This window comes from Monodon monoceros, unplaced genomic scaffold, assembly GCF_005190385.1.
Source record: "Monodon monoceros isolate NGI ecotype Baffin Bay Population unplaced genomic scaffold, NGI_Narwhal_1 Super_Scaffold_2, whole genome shotgun sequence".
Lineage (NCBI taxonomy): Eukaryota > Metazoa > Chordata > Mammalia > Artiodactyla > Monodontidae > Monodon > Monodon monoceros.
The window spans coordinates 16170459-16194041 of NW_021703776.1; the positions used below are offsets into that span (position 1 = coordinate 16170459).

General features: G+C 42.5%; 1 pseudogene; it reads left to right on the forward strand.

Annotated features, from left to right (window-relative positions):
• Positions 1-452: 452 nt before the first annotated feature.
• Positions 453-20881, forward strand: LOC114901850 (annotated as a pseudogene).
• Positions 20882-23583: the final 2702 nt, after the last annotated feature.

Sequence of the window (23583 nt, forward strand, 5' to 3'; positions counted from 1 at the left end):
GAGAAGCCAGGTGTGACTGCGCCCCACGTCCAAACCTCCCAGCCCCACCTCCTATCTGGCCACTGCTGTGATGACCAGTTTCCTGTGGGCTTTGATGGACCTCGTGTGGATGCACTTGAGCCTGTGCAGTGAACCTCTCAGTTCTGGCCTTGGGGTTTTGATGATGCTGAGGCAAGGGACGCCTGTGGGAACCGACCTGTGCACAGCCCAGAAGCGTGGGGGAATTAACAACCGTTCCCCATGTCCTCTCCTCTGTTGACAGTTCAGAGGTGCTTTCCATCAGCTCTTCAGAAGGTCTGGTCAGGATGGAGCACCACATGTCCTTAGCAATGGCCAGTTCAGTTTCATATCCTTGTATTGTTTCTCCCTCCTTCCCTGTTCCCCTCTCCTGTCCTGCCCTATAGCCCCCAGAATCACATTCCCAAATAAACAACTTACGGGTTCCAGGAAAGATGGTAGTGGCAAGACTGGAACGTTTGGATGTGTTATGGATGCAGAATCTGAGGGGGAAGCTGGTCTTGGGGTTCCTTTCATCTCATAACATTTTACCCTAATCACATATCCACACCAGTGTTTCTCTTGAAATTTCTCGAAAATGGGAGAAAAAAATTGTTTATCCTCCACAACTACCTGAAGGACCTCCTCAGAGGCCAGCTGAAATCTACATTTGTCGAAGACAAAGTACAGCAAAGACAAGATGTGGTATTTGGCTAAACTGATTCGAGGAATGTCCACTGACCAGGATTTAGCTCAGCTGGAATTTAGTGACGAAAAAGGGGCCCAAATAATGGAGGAGGTTCTCTTAGAAGCACAAGATATGGCAGTGAGAGACCACCATGTGGAATTCAGATCCCACCATGTGGAATTCAGATCCCACCATGTGGAATTCAGATCCCACCATGTGGAATTCAGATCCAGCTGAATATATACAGCTGAGTCCACTTCAGGGAGAGGCCAGTACCTGAAACACATCCGATACCACCATGGAGGTGGCTTTGGGATCATGGAGGTTTGTTGCCATTATTTGCGAAGTTGGTGGAAGGCCTCCCACCTCCACGTGAGATAACAAGGACAGTGTCACCCACCCCAAAGAATATATTCAGGAGCTTCGAAACCGAACCAACACATTCACACTCTGTGATGGGGAAATTCAGAATCCACAGTGTATATATTTTACCATTTGTTTCCTAAAAAAACCAAATTTAAAGACAAATGCTTTTTTTTTTTTTTTTTTTTGCGGTACGCGGGCCTCTCACTGTTGTGGCCTCTCCCGTTGCGGAGCACAGGCTCCAGACGCGCAGGCTCAGCTGCCATGGCTCACGGACCCAGCCGTTCCGCGGCACCTGGGATCCTCCCGGACCGCGTCACGAACCCGCTTCCCCTTTGTTGGCAGGCGGACTCGCAACCACTGCGCCACCAGGGACGCCTGCCTTTCCTTTTTTACGGAAGGCAAAAATGGCTAGTCCAATATCCGCCTGCCTTCCGTTTTGACCAGTCTGCCTTAATTCTTCAACTTCCCTCTGCTCTCCCTCTCCTCCACTGGCTCCATTTGCAGCTGATGGCTCATCTCCACTAGCCCCTCGGCCAAAGCCAGCAGAAGACTGGCTGCTTCAACAGCTTTCCTGCTCTGCTTCAACAAAGTCCCTCTGGTCAGCTCCTGCTGCCGCCCTGGCAGCTCTCCTTTCCTCCTCCAACCTCGGCATCTCTGCGTTCACAGGTAGCTCAGGCTGCCCTTCCCTTCTGACCAGTCGACCTGCCACCCAAGTTCCCCAACTGTACCTTCAGGCCTTGCAACTTTCCTCCAGGGCATCACCGGCATCACCTCATCAGCTTCTTTCCACACACGCTGCTCATGCCTCATGCTCTTTTGACAAGGGCAGTAGTGCTGTGGGGCAAATAGAGAAAGAATCAGTGAAGAAATAGTCCCTAAGGGCTGTCTGTTTGACTTCTTCAAGACAGCAATAATGTATTGATTCGTTTGGTAAATATTTATTCAGCGCCTAATATGTGCCACTTCGGTGCTGGGAATATAGCAGTGAGTAAAACAGAAAGTCCCTGCCCACATATAGCTTACATTCCAGTGAATGATGATAACTTAGTGACAGAACTGGGACTGAAAGGCTACATCTCTCTTTCCTTCGTTTCACGCTACCTTTTTCCTTAATGACAGGCATAGCACTCATTCCATACTTTATAGCTAAACTTTCTTATGAGTCTTCTGACTCAAGATTAAAATTCATCTTTGACCCACTACCCCAAGCCACCTGGGCTCTTCTCTTTTGAGAGAAAGCTTGAGATCTAAATGGTCCTCAGCTGTAAACTATTAAAGGCTGTTTAGCCTACCTTTCCCTGCCTCAGCTGGGACCACACAACCTGAAGGGGAGGAATTGGCGCTTAGAGCAGGACAGAGACTCAATGCTCTAGCGTTTTCTATCGAGCTGCAGCTCTTTTTCATTGATGTCTCTTTGTGGTTTTGAAAATACTTTGCCACATTCTCAGATCTGTAACTTAATATTTATTATAATAATAGAAAACTCTTCCTTATGTAACAGACTGCTTTAAAACCATCGTTAGTCTTAGCAGAGGGACATTAGATAATGAGACAACGGATATCTGTGCTATCTGCATAGGAGAAGTTCAGCTTCATAGATGGGCAAGCTGATTCAGAATGAGGCCGAGGGAGAGACAGTCTTTCTTATTTCCCCTCATTCCCTGCAATGGAAAATGACTGGGTGCTTTTTCAGTTTGAAGTGCACTCTCTTTGGGAATTTGCTGGGTTTGTTTTTGAAGATAAAGGAATTTGTACCGTATGCTCCAGGTAGAATGCTATCTAACTTTTCTGTTTTCAAACATAATTTTGGGAAAGGGCATCTCCATTTCTTGATGGATTTGAATGATGGAGAACTCACCAACTGACTTGTCTTTACAAGGTCCATCTTTCCATGGCTCACATTCTGACTACCCAAGATGATTTGAGGGGTGTAAGATCTCCACTGGGGAGATTTGGTCCTTGAAAATTTACTTTACAGATCAGTTATGTTGGATTAAGTATCACTTTTCTGTTATTAACAGCTTCTAAGATATAAATATTCTCTGGGAGGAGGTATAGGAGAGGATATATAATTTTCCCTGTACCCTTCTAGGTGCTTGACTGAGAATCCCTAGTAATAAAAGACAGATTAAGAAAAACAAATTTAATTACATGTGGACATATGTGCTGGAGCCACATAAAGACATGAAATTCAAAGAAGTGACCAAAATAGGAAACTTTTATACCTTTTAGACAAGGAAACAATTTGTGAGGAATTGACAAGACAAAATAGTAAAACGATGAAGTAACAAGTTTGCCTTGTTTGCCCTTGTTGGCCCTAAATGCCCTGCCTCTGGTGACTTACCAGGGATGCCTTCTGCCCTCCTGGTACAGGGTACCTTTCACATGGGACATTTCTTCTCTTTCAGGGAGACGTAGGTGGGTCAAAGTGTTCTTCTTGCACCAGCTGTCTCTCAAGTACCTTAATTCAAAATAATCAGGATGCCAAAGTGGCATATTTGGGGGTGATATATTCTGAACCCCTATAGAGGTAACAAATTGCTTTCTTCACACATTAGTGAGTTTTATCACATTCATCTCAACTTGAAAGAACTCTGCAGAATGAACCCTGAGTATCTATCTTTTGGGGAGGGAGGTAGAGAGCCTTGAACAGAATGACGGACAGGCATTGAGAGGCGGTATGAGAGTCCCAAGTACGAATAAGGGGCTGGGTGGCCTTGTGTGATTATCAAGGATGTCATTAGGGTGATGCTGGGAGGGGAGGGAAGCCCCGGAGGGTTGTCTTTTCTATCCTAAGGATTTTGTTTTTTTTAAGTGTAAACTCAAGAGTGTTTTCTTTATGTAATGTCCTAAGGATTTTGATGGCTCTCCTTCCTCTGTGGACATGAAGTAGTAGTGCTGCTTCCGGGAGTGAGCCCCTATACCTCTACTCCCCAGGGTAAGCCATGTCTCTCAACCTTTTTCCTCACTCTGAGTTAGTCCAGACCACAGAAGCTCATCTGGGTTTGAGGATAGGCAATTTGGCTTAGGTATGGCCAATTTTATTTTGGTTTCCCCCAAAAGCAGTGAAAAAGGACAGCACAAAGGTTATAAACAAGGTAAGTTTGCCAGAGTGTGGGAAGGCTCTCCACATAAGGCTTTACCTTCTAGATGCCTTTTTAGAATTCAGTGGTCTTGTCAGCCTGCAAAGATGCCTTTTATATAAGCCCCAAGTCAGAAAAAACTTACACTAGCATACAAGGCAATGATTTTACTACCCAGGAAGCTACTTCTCCCAGTCCTTTCATCTGGGTTTACAGCCTTGAAATTCTTATTGCGTCAGCCCAGGGACAAATCTCTCCTTAACTGTGCTTATGCTTCTGGGCTGAATTTTCCATTTATGTCCACTACGGATGATGACCACTACACATGCCTGACCTTCCAGGGGTGGGATGCAGTTCTGTGAATAACAGCAGCTCACTCTAGTAGGGACTTAACTGGACAGAGAAGAAGGGAAGAGTATCTATTGACCTTTCTGGAATGGGGATGCTTCTAATACACCCCACAAGTGAGCGAGGGCTCCAGGCAGTGTTTCTTTTAAAATTTACATTTTTAGTGTTAACGGAAAATGACAAAACAAACTTACATATAAGTTGCTTTATAAAGTTTAAACTAGTTTTCCCATTGCTATGACATGTATTGAAGGTGGCAGTAAGGACATCTATAATATATTCTCTTTAATTTCCCATATCCTAATTTCAAATGCTTCAATTTGCAATGCTTGAGGAATACAGATTGCTTTTAAAATTGTGATTTTTATAGCTGTTTTGTTTTTCATGTTGATAAACTTAAAAAATATCTTCAGCGCTCTCGGAAATGATCTGTACTTGGAGGGTAAAGATGTGATGACAGTTTTTCTTCTTTATAACTCCTATCTTTTTGGAACAGGCTGTGATTGTGGGTGGATTATTCTGATACTATTGCTTTGTCTGTGCAGTATTTTGCAGCTTAAAAGTTTTCTCTGTTATCATTAAACATGCATCCTTGCTAAACATGCCATGGTAACTCTCTAGATATAAATGAGTCTTTAGATCGGTTATTTCAGTTCAATGGCTCTTACATTATGGCATGCATTAACATCACCTGGGAAGATTTCTAAAATGCACATATCTGGGTGTTACAGGGCATTAGACTGAGTAGCCTGGGTCGGGGCCCAGGGATCTGCATTTTAAGCTTTGGCCTGAGAGCCACATTCTGGGGGTGAATCACTGCCTGAGAGCTGATTTCTCAGCCTCAGCACTATTGCCATTTTGGTTGGACGAATATTTGTTGTGGAGCTGTTCTCTGCATTATAGGATATTTAGCAGCATCCCTAGCCTCTACCCACCGGATAGATGCCAGTAGCATCCCCACCTATTGAGACGATCAAAAATGTCTCCAGACAGTGCCAAATGTCCTCTGGAGTGGTGGAGTTTGCAAACCACTGGCTTAGGCTCTTTGCTCTTCCTAACTCAAACAACCTAGCCACTCAAGCGTTCCTGTGAGTGATGGATTTGTATATGGGACGCTAGTCCAAACTTAGTTGTCTCAGAACTCTGTATGATAAAATGAATCTTTTGTCATGGAGGGCTCAAGCTAAGGGCTCATGACCATTTCCAGCCCCCAGACAATTCTTATTTGACCATATTTTTCTTTTAATTATTAAAATTAGTTGCTAACATTTACACATTTACAATTTGGGAAAAACTCATTTCTGGGTTTGCTTGAAAATTCAGAAGCTCAGACCATATCAGTCCACACTGCTAAGAGTCAACTGGACCAGGGGAACAGCTGCAGTAGAGGCCCCGAAGTGGTCTCCAGTTTCCCAAGTCCTCAGTTGGCTGACCTCACTTATCCAAGTACCTGTCTGGCTCCTAGAAGCACTGGATTGGCAATTCCTTGTTTAAAAACTCCAAACCACTGACTGAGAATGGAGCACCTCATATGGAATAATTCTGCCAGGGCTGGCAGCTTTGATGTTAACAACTGAATGTATTCAAAGATGAATTAGATTGTGAGGCAATGGGCCAAATGTTTTCATCTCCTGTAATTAATATATCTTCCAATTTTGTAATATATTTATATGGAGTTTTATGTATTTCCCCTTTCTGGAGTAAAATCTGGATCATAGGCATTCAACTCCCATTGCTAATTTATCACATTCCACTACTGCTTTTTGTTGTTGACTAATGCAGCTCTGCATGTCTATTGAGAATTCTCTCTCTCAAGTGCTGGTTCTTTTTTTTAAATTGAAGAATAGTCGATTTACAATATTAGTTTCAGGTGTACAACATAATGATTCAATATTTTTATAGATTATACTCCATATAAAGTTATTATAAAATATTGGCTTTATTCCCTGTGCTGTACATTACATCTTTGTATCTTATTTATTTTTTTATTTTTATTGTGGTATAGTTTATTTACAATATTATATTAGTTTCAGGTATACGATATAGTGAATCAAATTTTTATAGATTATACTCCATCTATAGTTATTATAAAATATTGGCTATAGTCCCTGTGCTGTACAATATATCCTTGTAGCTTATTTTATACATAGTGTTGGGTTGGCAAAAAAGTGCCTTTGGTTTTTAGATAAAAATAACAGACACATTTTTCATTTTCACCAAGAGCTTTATTGAACAACGTATTCGCTCTTTTGTTCCACTGTCTTCTGCCATTTTCCAGGCAGCTTCATGATTCCATCTTCCCAAAACTTTTTATCTTTTTGAGCAAAGAACTGTTCCAGGTGCCTTTTACAGTCTTCCAGGGAATTGAAATTTTTTCCATTAAGAGAATTTTGTAAAGACCTAAGTAATGGAAATCCAAAGGTGCAATGTCTGGTGAATATAGTGGATGAATCAGAACTTCCCAGCCAAACTGTAACAGTTTTTGCCTGGTCATCAAAGAAATATGCGGTCTTGCGTCATCCTGATGGATGATTATTCATTCTCTGTTGACTAATTCTGGACGCTTTTCATCAAGTGCTGCATTCAGTTGGTCTGAGAGCAGTACTTGTTGGAATTAATTGTTTGGTTTTCCGGAAGGAGCTCATAACAGAGGACTCCTTTCTAATCCCACCATATACACATCACCTTCTTTGGATGAAGACCGGCCTTTGGTGTGGTTAGTGGTGGTTCATTTCATTTGTCCCACGATCTCTTCCACTCCACATTATTGTACAGTATCCACTTTTCATCACCCCTCACAATTTGTTTTAAAAATGGAAGGTTTTCATTACGTTTAAGTAGAGAATCACGTGTGGAAATACACTCAAGAAGGTTTTTTTCACTTAACTTATGTGGAACCCATACATCAAAGTGATTAACATAACCAAGCTGGTACAAATGATTTTCAGTTCTTAATTTGGATATTTTGAGTATGTCGGCTATCTCCCTTGTGGTATAACGTCGATTTTTCTCAGTTAATGTCTCAGTTTGATCACTACCAACTTCAACTGGTCTACCTGACCATGGAGCATCGTCCAGCAAGAAATCTCTAGCACGAAACTTCGCAAACCACTTTTGACACATTTTTGATCAGTCACAGCACATTCTCCATAAAGGTGCATAAATATTTTTTTTTGCGTTTCAGTTGTATTTTTACCTTTCTTGAAATAGTAAAGCACGATATGTTGAAAATGTTGCTTTTTTCTTCCATCTTCATTAAAATGGCTACACAAAAATCTACCAATTTTGATGTCTTTTTTTAAATGCACGCTGATGACAGCTGTCACGTACAATCTAACAAAACTGTTTCGAATGAAGTTAAAGACAACTGAGTGCTACTAGAGCCATATTATGGACAAAAATGAACAAACCTTTTGGCCAACCCAACAGTTTGTACCTCTTAATCCCCTACCCCTATCTTGCCCTCCCACCCCTCTCCCCACTGGTAACCACTGGTTTGTATCTGCGAGTTTCTGTTTTGTTATATTCATTTTGTTTATTTTTTAGATTCCACATGTAAGTGAAAACATACAATATTTGTCTTTCTCTGTTTGACTTATTTCACTAAGCATAATACCCTCCTGGTCCATCTATGTTGTTACGAATGGCAAAATTTCATTCTTTTTTTATGACTGAGTAATATTCCATTGTGTATGTATGTATATGTGTGTGTATGTGTATATATACATGCCACATCTTCTTTATCCATTTGTCTATTGATGGACACTTAGATTGCTTCCATATCTTGGCTGTTGTAAATAATGCTGCTATGAACATTGGGGTGCATGTATCTTTTTGAATTAGTGTTAAGTGCTGGTTCTTGATAGACAAATGAACCATTTCCAGGAAACAGAGAAACAAAGGAGAAAAGGGTCTGTGATGCACAATTACCCTCAACCTACCTGAACCTATGCTCTTGTGTGACTAACAATTGCATATGTGATGGCTAGAAACTTAGACTTATGACTGATTTCAAAAGAAAGATAGAGGAAAATGTTGCAGGTGGGGCTGACTGGCTTCATGGGCATGTGACTGTACATTCACACAAGGCCCTGTGCGTAGAAGGGCCCTGCACTTCACTTAATGCTCTGCTGTTGCCATTGTGAACTTCTTTCTTTCTTTTTTTCTTTAATTCATTGTAATAGCAGAAGACTAGAAACAGGGAAAATGTCCATCAGCAGGGACTGGGTGGACAAGGCACCCGGTGGAGGACTCTGAGGCTGAAAAATGAACAAGGAGGATCTCAACATATTGCTGCGGAGAGATCGCTGGGGTGAGCTGTTCTGTGAATAAAGCAAAGTGGGTGTCCAGAATGGGCAATGTTTATCAGTTTATCATAAAAGGATTTAGCTGAGGAACAGCCAGGTGGAAGAGAAGCATAAGGCAATGTATGTGGGAAGGAGCGTGGCGCTTCCATGATGCACCACTCTCCCCAAGTCTCCATGTGTTCACCAACCTGGAAGCTCTTGAAATTCTTAATAATTTTTCAACAAGAGGCCCTGTAATTTCATTTTGCACTGAGCTCTGCAAGTTACATAGATGGATCTGTCTGGAGGAGGGGATTTTAAATTTTATTTAATTTTATTATTATGGGAGATGGGAGTGTTCAAGAACATTAAGTTCAGGAATATATTATTGTAAGGAGAGACAAGTGCTTTTCCCTTGATGACACTGGAATACATTTATCCAAGAAATTAACAAACAACCTCGCAAAACCAGCTATGTGTGAGGAACTGCTAGGAGGCAAGGAAACGGAAGACAGAAGGCAGTATGGTGGTGTGAGCCAGGTATAAATGGATTCTAACGAATTTAGACAAACCACATAATTTCTTCAAGTCTTAGTTTCTTTATCTGTAAAATGAGGATAATAGTTTTGATGTTATGAAGTTGTAAGGTGTGAGTACCTCATACAGTGATTGGCACATAGTAAGTCCTCAATATATGGCAGTTATATTAATATGGGGCTTTGCTCTCAGGAGTCTATAATCCAGAAGAGGAGACAAATGTATCAAATCATGGCAGTAGAATCTGGTGTATTAGCTCAGGCTGTTACAACAAAATATCATAGACTGGGTGGCTTAAACAACAGAAATTTGTTTTCTCACAGTTCTGGAGGCTGGAAGTTGAGATCAGGGTACCATCATGGTCAGATGGTCAAGTTCTGGTGAGAGTTCTCTTCCTGGCTTTGGGACAGCTGCCTTTTTGCTGTGTCCTCACTTGGCAGAAAGCTCTGGTGTCTCTTCCTTTTCTTACTAGGACACCAGTTTTTATTGGATCAGGACTCTACCCTTAAGACTTCATTTAACCTTTTTTAAAAAAATTTATTTTATTGAAGTATAGTTGATTTACAATGTTAATTTCTGCTGTACAGCAAAGTGACTGTCATATATATATATATATATATATATATATATATATACACACATACATATTCTTTTTCATATACTTTTCCATTATGGTTTATTACAGGATATTGAATATAGTTCCCTGTGCTATACAGTAGGACCTTGTTGTTTTTCATTTAATCTTCATTACTTCCTTAAAGGCCCTAGTTCCAAATATAGTCACATGGGGGTTAGAGCGCCCCATATCCATTTTGAGGGGGTACAATTTAGGCCATAACATCTGGTATAAGTACAACCAGAGCATAAGGAATGCCCAGCTCTGCTAGTAGAGGGAGGTCAGAGAAGGCTTCACAGAGGAGGTGATTCCTGAAATGCATCTAAAATGTTTTAATCAAAGAAGTATTTGCTCAAAATAAATCAAAGAGCATAGAGGAGTATACAACAATAAACAATAGTCTCTCCACCTCTCTCCAGCCTCAGGTTCACTTTCCATAGTTGATGCTATGGAATGAATGTTTGTGTCCCCTCAAAATTCATATATTGAAACCATAATCCCCAGTGTGATGGTATTTGGAGGTAGAGCACTTGGGGACTAATTAGGTCATGAGGGTGGGGCTGTTAAGATGGGCTTAGTGCCCTTATAAGAAGAGACACAGGAGGAAAGAACTTTCTCTCCCTCTCCCCCTTCCTCTCTCTCTCTCCCCCTGCTGCCCCCTCCCTTTCCCCTCCCCCTCTCCCATGAGGATACAGTCCCCAATAGACCACAAAGAGTACTCTCACCGGATACTAGATCTGCTGGTATCTTGTTCTTGGATTTCCCAACCTCTAGAAATATGAGAAATAATTTCTGTTGTTTAAACCTCCCAATGCCATTGTATGATATTCTGTCATAACAGCCTGAACTAAGACAGTCAATATTAAAAAATATTTGTATTAGTTCTCATATTTGATACTATTCTCCACTCCTTCCAATGCTAGATGTCTATCTTGTTTCCCCCCCCCCCCCCCCCGGTTCTTCTATTGGTTATCTTTGTGACTGTAAATAATTTACTTCAACCTGTTTCTTGTGTCATCAACTTTCAGCATTATCTATTGACTCCCAGCTTTATAAAAAGAAAATCGTTCTCCATCCTTTTCTCTAGCTTTCCTCCTCCTGCCATGGCCCTCCTTTTGTCATTTTTACCTTTTACATTATCAAGATTACCAATTTGTATTCTGTTCTGCTACCACAGTCAAGTCTTCCTTGCAAGCCAAAAAAGCAACTTTTGTGTTATTAGGCGTGTGCAAATGCTCGCCCAAGTTATGTGCTTGAAATATTTTCACTTCTTTACTGAGCCAAATGATATAAACTCAGCACCGGTAGGAGGATTTCTTTTCTTACAGTTTAGAAATTTGTAAGAAAGTCAAATGGAGTTCTCTTTTCTTATAATATAGAAATTTTTAAAAACCATTATGTACTTGAGTTTGCCACATATTTAGATATATTTTTCTTGTGGAGTTTTATTTTTAAGTTTCTAAATGCCTCTCTCTCTCTCTCTCTCTCTTTTTCTTAAAGCACTGGCTTTGACAAATTCTATTCCATCATACCATCTGTCTTAGACCAGGTTGTTATAACAGCATATCACACACTGGGTGGCTTAAACAACAAAAACTTATTTCTCACAGTTCTGGAGGCTGGAAGTCCAAGATCAGGGTGCCAGTGCCATTGGGTTCTGTTGAGGGCCCTCTTCCAGGCCGCAGATTGCAACTTCTTATTGTATCCTTAATGGTAGAGAGCACAGAGAGAGGAAGCAAGCTCTCATGACTCTTATAAGGGCACTAATCCCATTCTCTACCCTCATGACCTTATCTAATCCTAATAACCTCCCCAAGACTCCAACTCTTAATACCATCATGCTGAGGGGTAGGATTTCAACATATGAATTTTGGAGGACACAAACATTCTGTCCATACACCATCTTTTCCATCAAGATCACCCTCTCAAAGACCTCCCTTTTGTCCAGAGAACTCCATCCTCCTACTTCTACAGGAATTGCTTTTTACCTAGACCTGCACTACAGCTATCATTCTGGAAATACCAGGACTTTCCTTAACTGCTCTTTTGTATTGCATCTACTGTTTCCTGAATCCCATAACTTCTTGTTTCTTGGTTCTCTCCCTCATTTTGCAAAAAGAGATCAAGAAACTTCTTAAAAATAGTATAAAACATTTGAGATATGCATGTCTCAAAGTATCTCAGTTTTGTTAACACATTTGATAGTTTGCCTGGGTATAGTATTCAAGTATAACCAGAACAGTGCAATTTTCAACTGGTTTTGTCCAACCCTGTCTTGATATATTCATGTTACCAACATCCCACAAAATATCTTAGGTACACCATCAGAGAGTGGATAATCCACCCATACGAATGAGTGCCCCATCAAACTGGACACTCAATGGATGATGACCATCTATTGACAAAAAGGGTGGAGTTTCTCACTAGAGACTGCAGCCAGTGTGGACAGCCCAGCACCAAATCAGTTTCCAGGCAACCAAGTGACATCTGTCATAAAAGCTTTCCCCATCCTGCCAATTCCTCTCTTAGAGTTTTCTTCATTCCTTTCTGAAGTGGTCCCTTTGCCTTTTTCTTCCCTTTCCTGGTCCATATTTTATCTAGGCTTTAGAGTGGAAAAACTAGCCCTTCAAGCATGCAGATGTATCTTTCCGTCTGGTCCTCTGTCCAAAGGCTTTTTCCTTTTAATTTTATAGTCTTTGTTGCTGCTTCCAAAGTGGGTGACTCATGCCTATCTGAGTAGAACTGAGTGGAAGAAAATGGATCCTAGGGGTTCACATGAGTAGGTAAAGAGGTTAAAGAAACACACAGGAAATATACAGATTCATAGTCCAAGACAGTCCACAACAGATTGGAAATTATTTGCTCTTAGACCTTTGAGAGCATAGCTCCATTGCTTTCCAGCACCCACTGTTACTAATAAGAAATCAGATGCTAGTTTGGCTTGTTCTTTTGTGGCTGACTTGTTTTTACTTTCTGGAAGATTTGAAGATGTTCTCTTTATGCTTGGTGTTCTGAAATTTCATAGTAACATGTTTAGGAATAAGTATTTTTAAATTCTTGAATTAGGTATTTAATAGATCTTTTCAACTGGAAGATTTGTGACCACATAGCTTTAAAAGATTTCCATTATTTCTTTGCTAATTTCGTCTTCTTCATGGTCTCTGTGCTCTCTTGAAAGTTGATTTGTTGAATGATAGACTTGCTGAATTAGTCGTCTCAACTTTTTTTTATTTTTTATTGTGGTAAAATATACAAAACATAAAGTTGTCTCAACTTTTATCTCATTTTAAAATTTCTGTCTTTTTGTTCTAACGTTTGAGCAATGTCCTTGACTTTTCCATTCTTCTATTACATTTTTAAAAATATTAGTAATTAATCATTTCTAATGGTTCATTCTGTTTTTTGATTGCTCCTTATTTATAGTATCTTCACCTTGGTTTAAGGACAGCTAATCTCTCTGAGGATTTTCATTAAAATTGCTTTGTTTCCTGAATTATTTCTGTTTTTCCAATTACTTATCTTGGTCTCACTTTCTTGTTGCTGGTTTTCTTCTTATGCCTGGTAATCCTAAGCTGTCTGTTCATACAGAAGAAGGAGAGACTGAGTAGCTAGTGTGGCTTTCTTCTGCCGTAATGTAAGAAGGACCCTTCAAGGTGACACTCTGCATGGGGTGACACTGAGCAGGCAGGGCTGTGGCTCATAGTCTTTGCTCTCAGGTGAGCAGGGTAGGGGCTGCCCATCAGGCTATGGATCCTCCCAAGCAGCTGAATGAAAAGGGTTTCACCCACAGACACCATCATCCACTCTAGAAACCTTAGCTTCTGTCATTTAGTTCATGTGGAGCTAGATAGCTCAAATGGTTCAAGTTTGAAAATACAGACAGATCTTCCTGGACTTATGAGGGGGTTACATCCTGATAAACCCATAGTAAGTTGAAACTATCAGAAGTCAAAAATGCATTTAATACCCCTAACCGACTAAACATCATAGCTTAGCGTAGCCTGAACATGCTCAAAGCACTTACATTAGCCTACAGTTGCACAAAATCATCTAACACAAAGCCTGTTTTATAATAAAGTGTTGAACATTTCTTGTCATTTATTGAATACTGTACTGAAATCGAAAAACTGAACAATTGTCTGGATAGAGTGGTTGTATCAGTTGTTTACCTTCATGACTGGGAGCTGTGTTCCTGCCCTCACCAGCATCATGAGAGAGTATTGCACTGCATATTGCTAGCCCAGGAAAAGATCACAATTCAAAATTCGAAGTATGGTTCCTACTGAATGTGTATTGCTTTCACGCCATTGTAAAGTAAAAAAAATCCTCAATTGGGGACTGTCTTTGTAAACCAATGGAATTTTCCAGTGTAGCTGCTTTGTTTTAAATTAGTGAGTTTTAAACCATTTTTATTTTTTTAATTGGACTGAAGACAGTTTTAAAATTTTGAATATGAATTTACTTGCAATAGGAAATATTGCAGAACTAGAGTGTGTAGATGTATGAATGGTTTTAATGCCATAACTGATTTCTTTACAGAAGGACTCACCTGTGTATTGGGCTACTACAGCTTTTCAAGTAGACATTTTCTTAGTAATTAAACTCAAATTCTGGAGTTCTTACCCCCTTTCACTTTTATTTGGATGTTGTTTCATGGTATATGCCTAGCTTTTTTATATCTCCAAGTTAAAACATTATATATATATTTATACTATATATATATATATATATACATATATACACACACACGCATTTATATGTGTATATATATATACTATCACCAATTAGTCAATGTAGACTTGGGTAGTTCCAATGGTTCTGCTTAAAAAAGAAATAAAACTCTGGTACCTCCAAATGAGAAAACATTTCCCAGTCTCTCCACTTTTCCTTTCCTCCTCCTTCCTTCCTACATAGAAGTTTAATAACAGTTCAGAAAATGTCTATTCAATCAACTCTTTTTAACATCCATTACAGGAATCCTGAATCCTATCCAACATTATCTTGTTTCTACATTGCAAAATTTAAGGCGCTAGGATCTTTGTGGCCTAAAATTGGTAAACTGTCCTTTTGCTTATCTGGGTTGCCTCAACTTAAGTCCTAGGTTTTAACTTTGGGTAGATCCCGGGGCATATCTCATCTTTTCCTTCCCGGGGTTACTCTGGAACCTGAAGAGTAGCCCCCACTAGCTCCATAGAGTAACCTGTTGTTGTCTCCTTCGGGATCAGCCTGGACCAGCACGACTCTCAATACAGCGAGTGAAGTTAAACAACCTCAGACTCTTCCAGCAGAATCTTAAGACTCTCCTCGTTCAGGTGAGATCCCCAGTTTTCTGGAGATGGCAGAAGCCCAGGCTGGGATTCTGCATGCCTTCAGATTGCTGCAGAGCCCCACAAATGCCCCACGAAGGCCACTCCGGGAGTCTGCTGTCTCTCCAGGGTGGAGGCTGAATGCTGAGCTCACACTTTCCATGCAGAAACCCTAACGGTGCCCCGGTAGCCAAGAGCTAGCGGCCTCTGCTTCAGCCCAGGAGACCCACAAGCTCGAAGTAGAGTTAAGGGTCCAAGGGCAGGGGAAGGTGATGTCTGGACCTCTCAAAGAGGCTCCCACCCCTTGATGCCCTCACCGCACACATCTCTTACGGAATCTACACATTTGTCACCGGCAAAGCCCACTGGAGTCCCTGGGAAAAATAAAATGGAACCTAGGTGAGAAGGCCTAACCTCCTCTTTTGGGCTTCGTGTAGTTTCACTTGCCTTAGGGGGCCGCGTGCAGAGGCCTTGCATCTAACAGGGATTAGAGTTCCCAACGCAGAACCGCAGCGCCTGACACCTCGACTCCCGCGGGCCGTGTGGAAACGCGCTGCCCAGGACACTGCTATGCAACACGGGCGGCGGGCCCTGCGCAGAGGCCTGCACGGCGTACTTCCGTCTGGAGCCCGTGAGCAACACGCATGCTCTAAACCCAGGAGAACTCCGCCCCCTCCCCACCCCCCAAAATGAGATCCTATAAAGCAGCCCCGCCCACGGCCTGTCCCAAACGGAGCTGGGTCTTCTACTGGCTGGAATGGCAGAGGGCAGCAGCAGGACCCTTGTAGGGGACAGGTTAGGGAGGGTCGGTAACAGGCTGCGTGGTCCTGTTTATCTGTTTTTTTGTTTTTTGGGGTTTTTTTACATTCTGTTTTGTTGCCCTGCCCTGATCCTTCCTTTCCGGATGGTAGTTTCATTCCAGGCTAAAGGTTTCAGAACTCGAGTCCCCAGCTCCTTTACCCTAGTAACCTAAAGAGGGCAACCGGCCTCTAGGGGTTATATTAAGTGCTTGTTCCCTCTTTCCTGCCGTTTACTAGAATTTATCCAAATACCAGTAAGTTAGGTGCAAAATCATGTACCTTCATGCAATAGATGTTCAGTTCAACAAATATAAACATTTTAATAGAACAAATTGAAGTAAATTCTCTAACTGGTCTCTGTGCTGTGCCTCCAAAGAGTGGCCCGGTGGACCTATGTCTCCATCTGCATGTCCTTGCTCAGCCTCTGCTTTACCCTCCTAACCCCCCAGCTGCCCCTAGCCCTTCCTCTCAGTCTAGGATACAAGCATTCACCTAATGGGTGACTGGTGATGGACACATGGTAACCAGGGGAGAAGACAGACAAGGACAAGAAGGAGGGTGGCAACTCTAAAGCAACCGACGATACCCCTGTAATGACGTTTGAAAGTGGCTCAGCCCAGCTCACTATCAGAACCACGCTAAGGAAGAGATGTGTTGTGAATTTATTACTGTCTTCTCAAATACAAGCTGGGATAGCTTGAAAATCTGAAGAAATGTAAGTGTACTCAGATATGTTGCCCACCTATTGGGAGTGTCAGAGAGGTTACTCTTAAGAAATTGAAATAAGGTAGCTGGCACACAGTTAAACTATAAGATCAACACAGCTTAGCACAGAATACAGAACCTAGAATATGCAAAGCCTTTTAAAAGACAATGCCTCCCCCACCCCCAGTCCCAGTCCACAGAGACAGTATCCTGACTGATGTTAAGCTGAATCAAAGAAATAATATGAAAATCAGGAACATGGTGATCAGCTTGGGAGCATAGGAAATTGAGTGACCAGGAACAGTTAGCAAGGGCCTCCAAAACATTGTCCAGGGCAGAGGGAATAATCCCCTCCCACTGGCCAGACCAATCACATCTTGTAGGTGGAAGCATCAGGCTATGTCAGCCTAATGCTTTTAAGCACTGAAGAGCTCTTTGTTCTGATTTCCTGCTCTCTAGGCGATCTCTGATTATTATCTGACTTCCTCTCTGGTTCTGCTTACAGAAATGAGGCTGTTATGAGGGATTTTAGTATCCTATTCTTTATAACGTTATTTATTTTTTGTGATTGTAAATGAACAAAACAGCATTTTGACCACTATATTATTTGGCTTCCCCTGTGTTGACCAACCGGGGAAGAAAGGACTGGTTATACAATATATGTGTTCCCGTCCCTGTGAGAGGTACTTCTCATTGTCAGTGAACGATCTGACATTCCGTTTGGGGGGATTCATGGATGTGAGTCTGCCCCTGAGGAGATGAATGTACTCCGGGAGCATTTGGGTTTCGGAGCCTGGAAGGGGGAAGGCCTGATTCTGGAATGAGGAGAGTTCCCTTGGTGAGGACATAGCCACTGGAGCCTTGTTTCCCGTGTGATAGCATATGATAAACCCATATGCTTGTAGCTGCTGTCATTTTACCATTTTTAGGCAAAGATAAAATGTTCAATTCATAATGTAAGATACACCGCTGACTGTGCATGGCATGCCCAACATTAACATCTGGTTTCTAGAACAAAAGTGTGGCATTGTTTCCCCTCATATTCATCCTTTTAAAATTTCCCCTTCACTCAGTGTAAAATAAACAATGTTTTAAAATTTCAACTTAATTAAAATCCTGGTGCAGATGCATGTATAATTAGGCCTACCGATTAAGAAGGGAAAGGAGAAAGGCAAATGAATTATTTCAACCCTAAACTCACCCTCTCCTATTCCCCTACAAGCCAGAGACAAGATGAGATTTGGGCCAAGAGAGGAGAAGAATTTCCATCCTGTTTGGATTATGCTGAGATGCTTTTGGAAGACGCGTAAGAGAAGAAAACAGAGAGACAGGAAAGCACAATTCCCTATTTACTTCTTTTTTGGATACACATTTATAAACCCTCAGCACCATGCCCCAAGAAGGAAGGATTTCCAATCTGAAGCAAGCAGAAGCAGTAGCTTTTAAAATAGAACAGAGGGATTGCCTGGGAGGGCATCCTAGCTAGCGATAATGGCTGCCGTTTCCATGGCAATTGCAAGCACAAGTCAGATTCACCTGCAACACCGTCATCTCTGCTCCTTTTGTTCAGGGCAAACTACCGTTTAGCAGCAGACTGCACTGTTAGCAAGACAGACATTTAAGTGAATTGGATGCCACCTTTCTGTGTACAGATCCTTTGTCCTCTACTGAATCTGCAGCTCCTGTTCACATAGTAACAGGAGGGGGCTTAAAAAAATACTGTTCTGAAAATGTTTGTAGTCTCACCTGGGCCAAATTTTTCTAAGAGTTTGTCTTTAATTCTCAAGTCCAATGATTCCCAAACCCCACCATTTCTCAGAATCCCCTAAATCTGCAAAATGCAAATTCCCAGGTGCCACCGCCCAGAAAATCTGATTTAGTAAGTCTGAGATGGGGCCCAGGACTCTGAATTCTTAATAGGTTCCCTAGCTGATTCAGATACAGATGGTCCCGACTCCACTTCTAAGAAGCCCTATTTCGGATATCCGAGGATACCGTTCCCTTCATGGAAAATCATGAGTTGAATCTCAGGGGGTTTTCTCCACAAGGAATCTATTTTGAATGTATTCAGGCCACGTGGCTTTAGTCAGGCAGCAAAGTGGCTTTAGGGTAGTCCTGGGCTTTACACCATTTGCCTTGGGGGCTTGGTTCATTACAGCTCGGTGGCAGGGCTCCCTCAGAGGGTACCCTATGCCTGCTGTTTCCATCCAGAGAAGAGACAAGGAACACTTTTCTGCAGCACCTGGCCAGCCAGCTTCAGAGAACAGGCAGGGGGAACTGTTATTTGCAAGTTCAAGGCAAAGAGATGAAGTTCTAATCGCATTCCGCCCTCCTTATAACAGTCAGTGTGGGCTTCATCTTTAGGAAGGCCACAGCTTCACAGCTTTACGAAGGGAGAAAGTGTCCCTTTGATTTCCCGTCCTTGCTGATGCTAGGTCCCCACACCTTGGAGAAGTCTTCCTGTAGCAACCTCTTCCTTTATCCTTCTAGTTTTCTAGCCTCTAGGCTTTAGATGTGCTAAGACAGTCTCTCCCCATTGCTTTCTTTCAGTATCTAGGTTGCCCTACATCCTTCTTTGAACCATATTCTGTTTGTTAAATAGATAAAGGATCTCCACAGGCACCTGCCTCCAGGGACAGCCTCGGAAAAGTCTGGCATGGCTGGGCAGCCTTTCTGCAGAGCCGGCACTGAAGGTAGACAGGAGTCACAGGCAGGGGCTCAGGTTGAAATTCAGAACATCCCAGGTGAAACTTTGCCGGGAGATGCTTCCCTTGCCCCAAGCCCGCAGTCCTCAGTTTCAGAAATAACTTCATGTACACGTGCCGAAGCGCTGCAGGTGGTACTGATGCTTTTATTCAAATACAGTTTCTCTTTGAAGGAGAACAAAGTAGATGTGAATAAAAGTCCTGTTTTGGGAAAGGAAAAGTAAGTGATGCAATGATAGATGCATTGATGCACTGATAGATATTTGGAATGTGATAACTCTTTCCTAGGGCTTTATCCTCAATGACTTAACTTTTCTTACAGCAGGAGGAGCCCAAATCACAGAGAGGACCTGGCGACTGCTTTGTCACTGACACTTTGTGGCTTTTCTTGTTTTCACAAAATGGGAACAACAGGACTGGTTTCCAATGTGATGAAAATTCAAAATAAAATGTCACGTAGGCAGTTGTTGACAACTGCTTTATTTTTTAATCTACTAACTTTTGTGAACTGGAACCTCCCTTGCTGATAAGTGCAGGGCCAGCTTTGTAAACAAGTCACAGTTGAGGTCAGAGCACAGGGGTGCTGGGCTATTATCCTTGTCAAGGGAGCTCCGTGGAGTTCTACTAAGAAGGCGACGGTAGCAGGAAGCAGTAAGATGTGGTGGTTAAGCCTGCAAAGCTTTGACACCAGGCTGCCTGAGTACTAATCCATACTCCCCACATACTCAACAGACTCCTTGTCTGTAAACTGGGAATCGTGAGAGCTACATCCTGTGATTATGGTGAGAGGCAGACAAGGGGATGCATGTTAAATCTCTAGCAGAGGGTGGGCACTTTGCCAAGTTTGCTATCCTGAATGTGGAGAATCAAATGTGTTCATTTGATATCACTTCATGGAATGCTTGAATGTATTTGGAAGATCAGGGAGACAGAGCTATCACCACTTAGACTGGAAGAGTTAGCTCTCTGGTTGCCATCTCTGTCTGTGGGATGGGGCCTGCAATTAGCCACCATGAATCCCTTAATCAAGCAAATAGGAGAGAGCATGCCAATAGCCTTGGACTTGGCTCTAATCATTCCTGTTTCCAGTGGCCCAGGACTCCCCTTTTATCCACACCCAACTTCCATTATCAGATTCTCTTTAGCAGATCTTGTGCCTCACCCCTTTAATATCCAAAAGTCCTATTTCTTTTCAAGGTCTGCTCACTGCGTCTAAGGTAGAAAGAGGGGACGCTATGCCTCCGTGGAGCCGTTTCCTCCTGTGCAGCTGAATGAGGTGGTGAGTTTTGAGTAGACAAGGACAAATCCAGCTCTCCTTGATGCTTCAGCTCTTCATCTCTCTCCCTCTGCCTCAGGTTGCTTGAGTGCTGTCCTGCATGCTCAGTGCAACACGGTGGTGAGGAAGACAGGTACAGTCCCCATCCTTGTGGAGCTTACAATCTAGAGGGAGAACAATCACAAACAGGTAAAGGACAAATAAATAATTTCATGTTGTTGAAAATAGTCCCATGAAACATACAATTACCTTCTGGCTCTAGAATTGCTCCTCATACTTTCTGGACTACAGAATAAATATGGGCTATTTTAAAATAGAACGTTATCATTTCCTTTATAGATAATCTATTTTTATTTCTCTAATTACCATGTAAATTACCATCTCTAAGACTCTGAGCTACACAAACGAATATCAAAGATTTAATACACTCTCAACATTTGAAAAAAGCTTAAAATATGTATCACAGCAGAAAAGGAAAGTTATATCATCCAATAACAGATATACATTATTTAGCATAGGCAATCATTAAAGATACAGATGTAACTGTAATTTTTTTTGCGGTACGCGGGCCTCTCACTGCTGTGGCCTCTCCCGTTGCAGAGCACAGGCTCCGGACGCGCAGGCTCAGCGGCCGTGGCTCATGGGCCCAGCCGCTCCGTGGCATGTGGGATCTTCCCGGACCGGGGCACGAACCCGTGTCCCCCGCATCGGCAGGCGGACTCTCAACCACCGCGCCACCAGGCAAGCCCTGCAAGTGTAATTTTAACCTTTTAAGTGGACAAGTGGAATCATCGTGTGATTGTCAACATCAGTTGCTACACTATTCAGCAGCGGCAAGGATGAAGTATTTTCTCTCATTGCTAATGTTTATATTATTGCAGAAAAATGCTAAACGTGAGAATATTACAGCTATTACTAAAGAAAAGAATTATTGCAACAAAAGATGAATGTCTATTTAAATTAATATATATATTAATTGTAAAATGTAGAGAATATGGGGTAATTTTAAAATTATTATAAGACTAAAATATTCCATTAACATGTTTTAGTTAAAAATAATAATTCAGGGCTTCGCTGGTGGTGCAGTGGTTGAGAGTCTGCCTGCCGATGCGGGGGACGCGGGTTCGTGCCCCGGTCCGGGAAGATCCCACATGCCGCCGAGCAGCTGGGCCCGTGAGCCATGGCTGCTGAGCCTGTGCGTCCGGAGCCTGTGCTCCGCAACGGGAGAGGCCACAACAGTGAGAGGCCTGCATACTGCAAAAAAAAAAAAAAAAATTAATAATAATAATTCATGTTGTAACCAGAGCTTCAAAGGAAAGGTATTGGGATCATGCAAAGACCTTGTTCCCTCTGTGGCTCTGAGCTCCCCTGAACCCTGGTCCATAGCAGCACCGCAGGGCTCCCCCAACCTCCCAAAGGGTGGCTCAGGCCCACGGTGCCCATCCTCTTTTACTCCTGTGGCGTCCTAACCCGGACACCGACTCCTCGGGGCAGAGGGCCTGTGTGAGATGTTAGGAGGAGAGCAGCCAGCCTGAGCTAAGGAGCATTGCTGCTGAGTTAGGGGACTGACTGAACTTGACCTTGGACGGAAGAAAAGCAGGCAGACAAACTTTGCCTTACGCTTTGCCTTTGCCACTTGTTAGCTGAGAGACCTTGTACAGGGGATTCTCAGGCTCCCCTGAAAGCCTCAGGGAACCCTAGGTACCTTTCAGATTTTGAAGCCCATCACCCTTGGATTCTTTTTTTGTTTTTTGAGATATAATTCACATACCATGAAAAGTTTGTTTTTTGAGATATAATTCACATACCATGAAAAGTGTACAATTCAGTGGCTCTTAATAAATGTACTAGGGGGCTTCCCTGGTGGCGCAGTGGTTGAGAGTCTGCCTGCCATTGCAGGGGACACAGGTTCGTGCCCCGGTCCGGGAAGATCCCACATGCCGCGGAGCAGCTGGGCCCGTGAGCCACGGCCGCTGAGCCTGCGCGTCCGGAGCCTGTGCTCCGCAACGGGAGAGGCCACAACAGTGAGAGGCCAGCGTACGGCAAAAAAAAAAATAAAAAAAATAAAAAAATAAAATAAATGTACTAGGTCGTGCAACCATCACCACTATCTAATTCCAGAACATTTTTCTCACCCCAAAAAAGAGCCCCGTATTTATTAGCATTCACACAGCATTCCTCCCCACCCCACCCCTGGCCCCAGCCATAGCCCCCAGGAATCTACCTTCTGTCTCCACAGACTTGCCTATTGCAGACATTTCATATAAATGGCATCCTACAATATGTGGTCCTTTCGGACTGGCTTTTTTCCCTTAGCATAATGTTTACAAGGGTCATCATGTTGTAACATGACTCAGTACTTCATTCTTTTTATGGAATAATATTCTCCCTTGGGTTGAGTTAGCACCAGGCGTTGGCGAATTTCTATAGCGCCTACTTCTCTGCACAGATTTGCTATTGACGAGCAGTCAATACCCACCTTCCCCTGAACCTGAGGCCTGTGTACGAACGCTTCTGCTTTTAGTGACTCCTAGGTTCTAGAGATGTGTCTTTCTTGGGCTTCTGTCGAGATGTAAAACAGAGATCATAGTTATTATCTCACAGGTTATTGTTAGGATAATTGAAACAGGTGATAGGAGCATCTACCCTCTCCCTTTGTACTGCCTATGCCGCATAGAGAACTCTCTGTTCCCACATTAAATAAGACCACATCTAGCCTCCCTGCTCCTGTGACCTGGTCTGGGCACGGGGCTCTCTGAGGTGGTGGGACTTATGATTAAGCTGCGTCCTAGGTTCTGGGGGTGCTTCTGACTCTGGTGCTGGGTGTATATATATATATATATATATATATATATATATATATATATATA